Here is an 8,589-nt window from a genome sequence, read left to right on the forward strand (position 1 = left end):
AGGCATATATGTAGATTGGAAATCAGGCAGGATGGGGTGAAAGAATAGGCTTGGGCAAGGACAGAACTATGGGACCCCACACTCACATATATTCAGGTCTTATCCACTGTGCCTAGGGACTCAGTCTGAGGTCTCCTTCAGGGCCAGAGGGGACAGAGAGTCTTTCAGTGCCTCCAAGGGGGAAGAGGGGGACAGCAGGAGGCCTGCAGGGTCATTGTGATGCATTTACGGATGGCTTTTCTCTTCCTGAGGGGGCTGGCCTTGTCCCTCGCTAGCCGACCCTGCCTCTCCAGCCAGCCTCAGCCCTCCTCCATGATGACAGGTCTGCACCCCTTCCTGAGTGGGTGACAGTGCCTTTGTTCCCCTGAAATAAAAGAAAATCGAGCTTCAAAGAGAAGCCTCAGGTAGCTTTTAACAAGGCTCAGCTGCCTGGGGCAGAGTGTGTTCAAGCTGCAGGCAGTTGTCACAAGAGCAGAAGGGGGAGCCACCCACAGTACCGCTCCTGCCCCCCTTTGCCCCCATGATTGAGTTTACTCAAAGAAAAGGCTCTTCCAAATAGCAGCAAAGGAGAAAAATCAATGAAAATTGATAGAAAAATGTAAAGCAGCTGTCGACCCGCTGTGATGTGTGTGTGTGTGTGTGTGTGTGTGTGTGTGTGTGTTGTTTTGCACAGCAAAAGCATGCCGTCTGGACCCAGGCTAACCTGCCTGGGCTGAAGGCCAAGAGGGTTGGGGCGAGGGAAAGGGGGGGCGGAGGGGGGAGGGAGGGAGGGAGGGAGGAGGGAGGAGCTGGGAGTTGCTCCTGGCACGTGCTACCGGAGGGGCACTGGTGGCTGGGGGAGGGGCGGCAGCCGACATTTTCATTCAGTTAGGAGAGAGATTAATATATTCAATCTGCTCAGTAATTGAGGGAACAATTGGAGTGTTTTTCTAAAGCCCATAAAACTGCCTCATTGGCAAGGAGGTGCTGACCCATTCATAGTCTCTGAGTTTTATGAAGCACAGGAAAGGGGGAGGAGGGATGTACACTGAGGCCCCAAAGCAGAGAGACTGGCGCATCGGCCTGGGAGGGGGCTAGCAGACCTTGTCTAACCTGTCCCACCTCTCACCACTTTGCTGGTAGCAGTCCGAGCACCGCCTTCCGCAGCCTTTTGCCCTACCTGGGATATGGGCCGGGCATTCCCTCCACAGGAGAGGAGGGGAGCTGCAAAGAGGATGCGACACAAAACTGGAAGCGAATACCCACAAAAAAGGTCACGCACTGAGGTGAAGGGGCTGAGCAAAGAGGTGCCCAGCTACTGGGAAGTCGAGTTAACGAAATCCACATTGTATGCCTTTCCCTGCTTGCACCAGTCCAGTCTCCAGGGCAATAGAAATTGTGTATGCAATAGGAAACAAGGAAAGGCATCATGAATTTAAAAGCCCAGGTGAGAAGGGTGAGGAGGGTGACCTGGAATGGGTTGGCCCCAAGGAAGAAGGATGCCTGGGACTGGGAGAGTACAGACCCGGGGCCCAGCCAGAATTGGGGCAAGAGAGAATCTGAGAAAGGGTGGAAGAGAGAGTGGGGGATGAGGGAACAAAGGGAGAGAGCCTCAGACACGGAGGTGTAGGGACAGGGCAGAGGGACGCCAGGCAAGCCACTGACAGCTCCGTTCTCCACCTCCGTCGGGAAAGTCCCCAGCCTGTTGGTGCCAGAGCCACGTTTGGAATCCACAGGCTTAGAGTCTGGTGCTCAGCGTTTGGTGATTGCTTTATAAGCTTTTCTTCTCTTTTTCTCCCCACACCCCCTCCAGGGGGAAAAAGGGCGTTTTAAATGGAAAGAATAAAAAAGACCCTTGAAAGCGCCATTTAAAAGGCTCCTGGGGAACATAATCATTTCAGTGAAACAAAAGTGTGATTGTTTGGAAGTGGTAAATGCCAGAGGGAATGGGGGAGGAGCTCACCACACTCCCTCCTCCCCCTCTTCCCCCTCCCCCTCCTCCCCCTCCTCCCCCTCCTTCCCCTCCTCCCCCTCTTCCCCCTCCTCCTGTCTGCTCCTCTCTGAGTGGGAGGGAGCTCCGCCCAGTGAAAGAGCCTCCAAGATGCAAACCCCAGAGTTAAAGCAAGGAATTTTTAAGTTCATGTTTCCAGAAATTCCATCACTGCGAATTTCCAGCACAAGGATTCCCTTTGAAACAGCTCTGCTTGTGGGAGGTTGTCCTTAAACTTTCAGGATATCTTAGAGAGGCGAGTGAGGTGCCAGGAGGAATGTGGCCCTGGGACCCTGCAGCTCTGCCCAAGGTTGTTGTGGCCCAACTTCCCAGGCTGCCTCATTCACTCTTAAAAGGGTCCTCAGGGACAGGCCACCCTCATTCTGGGAAGGAGAGCCTCGGGGTGCTGGGGTGGGTCAGCCATGTGTTCAAAGCCTGCCAAGAGGTGAAGGAGGCAGCATCAGGGAACTGGATTAATCTGGGGGAGCTCTGCCCAAAGGAAGGAAAGGATGCTGCTGAGCCCCCTGTGCAGCTGGCAGCAAACCTGAGGCTGATGCTGATTCCCTCCTTTGCAGGGTAAGCTCCACCCTTCAGCTCCTCCCTGCACGCCCAGTACCCTCATCCGTGGGTCTGGGATGACCTCCCAACACACACACACACACACACACACGCACACACACACACACACACACACACACGCACACACACACACACACAGAAGGAAACTTGGAGACTGGAGATGGGTAGGTGTTCACTGTCCATATAATGTTAGCTCGGGTGAATTGATTGTACCAGTGGAATCGCCAGGATTTATAGAAGGCTGTGACCAGCATTGGTGTGGCCATTTAGGCCTATGTAACCTGTGGGCCATGGCTAAAAAGCAAAGTAATTGATTCAGATTCTAAGCCAGTCACTGAAACTCACACTGAACCCTGCCTCCTGCTTCCTACTCATTTTGGATCATTGCATTCCTAATCCCCATGGCCTCAGCCCCCCTGCTCCACTCTCATCCCACCCCTCATTCCATTACCACTGGTGGTTCTGGTTTTTAAAAATGACGCAAGTTGAAGAACTTGTGAACTTTCGATAAAGTTCTACACCAAATAGATTCACTAGTTGAAATACCTGATAACAGACAGAACAGGATACTTTGGAAGGGACAAGTATCAGTGCAGAGACAGCTTCCTGGAGGAGGTGGCCTTGAGCCTGTCCATTTGCATCTGGCACCCAGAAATCTGTTCCTGGCCTTGAATTAAATATGGCTGAAGTTGGCTCCTCTCCTCAGCAACCCCCCTTTTCAGCTCCCTTTCTCCTCCTCTTTATTTTTATTTTATTTTTCCAATTGATTGATTTTGGAGAGGCCGGGGGAGGGGGGGGAGAGTTGTTGTTCCACCTATTTATGCATTATTTGGTTGATTCTGACACTTTAAGAGGGAGGGGGATCAAATCTGCAACCTTGGTGTATTGGGATGATGATGCTCTAATCAACTGTTCTACCCAGCCAGGGCCTCTTTCCTCGTTAGCTGAGAACTACTAGTAAAGAGGTCTAGGCTAAGTCCTTTCCTCCTGGGCCTCTTTTTCCATCTACAAAGAGGGGAGGGTGGTTTTAAGGGTCCTTGTGGTTCCAGGCCACATCTACTTTCCCAGAGAGCTGGCCACATGCCAGGGTAACTTGTGGCCCCATACCTCACTGAGAGCCCTGCCTTGGTCTTGCTGCTGTCCTTCCAGCTGTGTCTTTGAGTCTCCAAGTGGAGACCCCAGAAAAGTGCCCACCTTCTTCAGGGGAACAGCTGAGCTGAAAGCAGTATCTCCTCTCTACTCTGAAGGCCCCTTCCCATTGTCTGTCCACCACAGGCTGCTGGCCCTGTTGTCAGAGTTGTGATTGCTGACGCCTCCTCCCTTCGCCCCTCTCCTGCCCAGGAGGGAAGTGATTTTCCTCTCCTTTAAAGCCATTTTCTTGTCTTGCTAGCAGCAGACATCTGACACTTTAAGAGGGAGAATGGCAGGGAGATGATGGCATTAAATGACAGAAATGAGAGCTGCCTAGGATGGCTCAGCCATCTCTCAGCCCCCTTCCCCAAAGCAGTCCCACCCCTCCCTCACACGCATTCAAAACTGCAGCCTGCAAAGCACTGCCCATGAGGCTCTGGCTCCCGGTGGCCAGGCATGCTTCTCCCTGAGCTCTGGATATCTAGTCCTGTGACAAACTTGGACAAGACCTGAAGTCAGAGCACTTGTAGTCTGAGGAAACAGAATAGGATACAGGACCAGGATGACATGTGGGCAAGAGAAGCTGGGCCCTGGGCCCTGACCTGTCCTTCCGGTTCTCCTGGCTCATGCTGCCAGGCCACTCTGTCTAAACCACAGTTCAGACCCTGTCTTTCTCCTGCACAGACCGCTCTGGTGTCCCCGCTGCCTCCTGAACTGAATGGCCACCTTGCTCTCCTGCCACTGTACCCTGACTCCTTCCACTGTCTCCCACCAACCGTCCCCCTCCCAGCTCAGCTCAGCACACCACCCTGGGCTTCGCTTCAGCCCCAGATCAGTGCACTGCTGGGAGACAGGTACTGAAGGAGAGCCAGCCATCTTTCACTGTAAACTTTTGGTTTCAACTTCAGCTCTTTCTCCTGCTGCCAGCCAAAACCTTTCCTTCTCCTCAGCCAGCTTATTCTGGTCCCTCCTCTTAGAATACTCTCCCAAAGCCCAGAATTGCCATCCCTAAGTGGGGTCTGACAGAGTCAGCACTTAACAAATATTTGATGGATGAATGGATAAGTGAGTCAGTGAACAAATGAATGAAAGATTCATCTCAAAATAAATCTCTTTCCTAAGCTTCAAAATCAGACACATCCCCCCGCCCCACCCCCCAGAGCTCCCCAGCATGTTCTTCCTAGGACCACACGATGTCCACACTATGTCCGACTGTCTTCAAGCCAGCATCACTTCCATCATCATCCTCATCATCATCATCATCATCATCTACAATACACTTCATTGAGCAGCTGTTGAGTACCAGGTACTCTACATGACTTTGTGCGGTAGATTTAATTATCCCCATTTTACAGATGAAGAATCTGAGGCTGGGAGAATCTCAGAAGCAGAGCTGAACTTAGAGATTCTATCTACACTTTCCCCTACAAAACCTGCTTTGAGACTGGCTCAAGGATTTATTCTATTAGAAACTTCTGTACCGCCCTAACTGGTTTGGCTCAGTGGATGGAGCATCGGCCTGCGAACTGAAAGGTCCCAGGTTCGATTCCGGCTAAGGGCATGTACCTTGGTTGTGGGCACATCCCCAGTAGGGGGTGTGCAGGAGGCAGCTGATCGATGTTTCCAACTCTATCCCTCTCCCTTCCACTCTGTGAAAAATCAATAAAATGTATTTTTTTTTTAAAAAAGAAACTTCTGTGCCTTAAAATTGTAGAAGTACAGTTCTGAAGAGAACAGCATAGATTTCATTCAAAAGATTTATTTGAAGTCATCTTGACTGGAATGCATCATTTTTATAAAGTAAAAGATAACCAGTCTGAAGATGGTATTGGCCAGCTCAGCTAAAGGCTCCAGTGTATGTGGTAGTTTCCTCTGCAGTGATTACAATTCAGTTTAAGGCCTCCCAAGGAGAAGCCAAGGCAAAGAGAGTTCAGAAGATCAAGTTCTTGTCACCTGACTTGCAGATGAAGATCCCTTCCCCTCTTTGGATGTCAGTAGCCCCATCTGTGTGATGGGTGGGAGTCTGGTAGATGTCGTCACACAGCTCTCATGGTCTGAAACTCTGTGATTCATATTGGGAAAGGCCACAGTCTAGCCATTGGGGGTGAAGGTGGGTGGCAGAGGCTGCCTGGAAACCTTTACCTCAACAGCTGGGGCTGGCCAATGAGCCTGGGGCCAGAGGCCATGGGTTTCCTCCGCCAGGCCTAAGGTCTTAGAGGTTCAGTAGAAGCAGCTTTCTTCCCTGGCATGTTTGAAGTAGTCCTCAGAGATGTGTTTTTTTCTAATTTATTGATTGATTTGAGAGAGAGAGACATTTATTGTTCCACTTATTTATGTATTCATTGGTTGATTCTTTGTATGTGCCCTGACTGGGAATCAAATGTGCTACCTTGGGTGTCTGGACAATGCTCTAACCAACTGAGCTACCCAGCCAAGGCCCTCAGAGATGTTATAAGGTGAGAGTCAGTCCCTTCTACCCTAGGTCCAAACTCTTTGCACTGCACCCAGCCTCATGTCCCTGCAAGCAGGCCCCATGCACACACTGTTCTCACCACAACACTTCACACTTCCTTGCTTCTTTCCCTCCCTCCAACCTTCTACAAAGGACCTGTGGCGACTGGGTTGGCCTTAGATTGGTTTGAGGGCCCTCCACTTCTGATCCCCACCCCTCCCATTTCTGGCCCCCTTCCCATACTCAGCCTCTGGGGCAGGCTCATTCCTGTGTGTGTGTGTGTGTGTGTGTGTATGGTTACTTTAAAAAAAACTGGTAAAGTACATATAACACAAAATTTACCATCTTAACTATTTTTGAGTGTGCAGTTGGGTAGTGTTAAGTATATTTACATTGTTGTGCAACCAAGTTCCAGAACTTTTTCATCTTGTACACTAAAACTCTACACCTATTAAAATCCCCATTTTCCCTCCCCCAGCCTCTGGCAACCAGTATTCTGTTGTCCCTGTCTATGAATGTGACTACTCTAGGCATCTTATAGAAGCAGAATCCCACAGCATTTGTCCCTCTGTGACTGGCTTGCTTCACTTAGCATCATGTTCTGGGGATGGGTCACTCTTGCCCCAAGCCAGCTCTGCCCTGTCTCCCCTCCCCACCTTTGTAAGTGCTTTGTCCTCTACCCAAACTGCAGACCCACCTGATGTTACCCCACTCATTCTCCGACAGCCAAAGCCTACTTCTCTGGAACCTGGTTAGTGACTCCCTTCTCTGCCACACTGCACCTTCTCCTGTTTCAAATGATGACTTGCCCACACGGGACTGACAATTCTTCAGGGGCCATGTCTGCGTGCCCAGCTCAGGGCAGGGCACAAAGTAGGTGCTTGGTGGACCATTAAAGCATTCATTATACAATGAATGAATGAACAAAGGAATGGAAGGATAAGTGAATTAATGGATAAACTTGACCCAGCGTCTGCTTGTGCATAAAAGAATAAGAAATGGTTCTTTTTGGCTGTTTTCATCCTGATTCCACGTGAGAAATGAAGACCATTTAGGGCTTTTGACCCATATTTGGATTCGGATATGCATCCTGGTGTCCAGGAGGTTGGACCCAGGGGTAAGTGGCAAACCAGTCGGTAGTTTCTAATGCTCAGACTTCTCCTGGCCTGGTCTCAGTCCCACATGGAAACCGCAATGAATTTTAGCAGGTCGGGGCTGGATAGCATTCCCATTTTACAGACAGAAAAACTGAGCTCAGAATAGCAGAGCAGGACCAGATCCCTACTCCCTTCCCAGGATTCCTGCCACTCCCAGCTGCCTCCCTGGTTCAGCCTTCTGTGATTTTCAAAAGGTTTAAACTCCAGGCAGAAGCCTGGCTCCCACAGAAAGAGTCAAGATGGGGTGGGGTATGGGGTGAGCAGAGGAGGCAACTGCTGCTTTTCAAAAGGCTTTCCTTCCGCAGCCTAGAATAAGAGGCCTTAAGGGCCCTCCAGTCTTCTTCCTTCCCAGGAAGAATGGCTGCTCAGAGGCTGCTGGCTTTGTCTGGAAAAGCCTGGGCCTGTGATAAGCACCTCCCCCTTCTATTTCTTACAATCGCTCCTTTTAGCCTCCCACCACCACTGTCAGCCCCCCGGCTCCTGTGGGTCCTCAGATCCCTACCCGAAGGACCCACCTTCAACTCCTCTCACTTCACCCCACTCCCATCCTCTGCTCAGAACTGAATCCTAGATTTTGTGAGTTTACTGGACCCTCCCAAGAGTGGGGGCTGAGATTATTATTCCTTCTACAGATGGGGAAACAGAGGCACAGAGAAATCAGGTGTGAGTGAAGGGATGGGTCTGCACCTCAGGCCTCTGGATTCAAGGCCAGTGTGATCATGTGATCATCACTACTCCACACTGAGATGTCAGTACTCAACCTCTCCAGCAGCCTCCCCTCCCCCACAGTGTAATCGTCTCAGGCCACACCCCACACCCTCAAAGTCCACAGTGCCAGGGGCTCATGGAGGGGTAGAATCACAGACTCAGACTGGTAAAGTGAGGTATGGCCGCCAGCCTCTCTCCATTGCACAGATGTGAAAACTGAGGCCCAGAGCAGAAAAGGGCCTTGTGTGGCCACTCAGCTAGTAAGTGGTAAAGGCAAAATTAGAAACCTAATCTCTTCCCTCCACTGACTATGGTGGTTGGGGTCAGGGCCTGGCTACCTTGGAATTCTGCCCTCTGAATGGTAACTCTGACCCTGTCCCCTCAGGTTGCATACCCTTCCCCTCCCCTGTTCCAGGCTCCAGCACAGAGCACTATCAGGAGACTCTTGGGTCATTCCTGAAGCCCTCTAGCTCTGGCCTTCAGCTGACCAGGAGCTGGGCTGTACCCATAGTCCCTGGGCTCACCCTGTCAGCTGCCTCTGCCAGCTTTGGCTGGGAGGGATAAAGTTCCTGGGGTGGCAAAAGGAAGAGGGT

This window comes from Myotis yumanensis, unplaced genomic scaffold (genome assembly GCF_028538775.1).
Source record: "Myotis yumanensis isolate MYYU_CA2020_CCGP unplaced genomic scaffold, mMyoYum1.0.hap1 SCAF_1, whole genome shotgun sequence".
Taxonomy (NCBI): Eukaryota; Metazoa; Chordata; class Mammalia; order Chiroptera; family Vespertilionidae; genus Myotis; species Myotis yumanensis.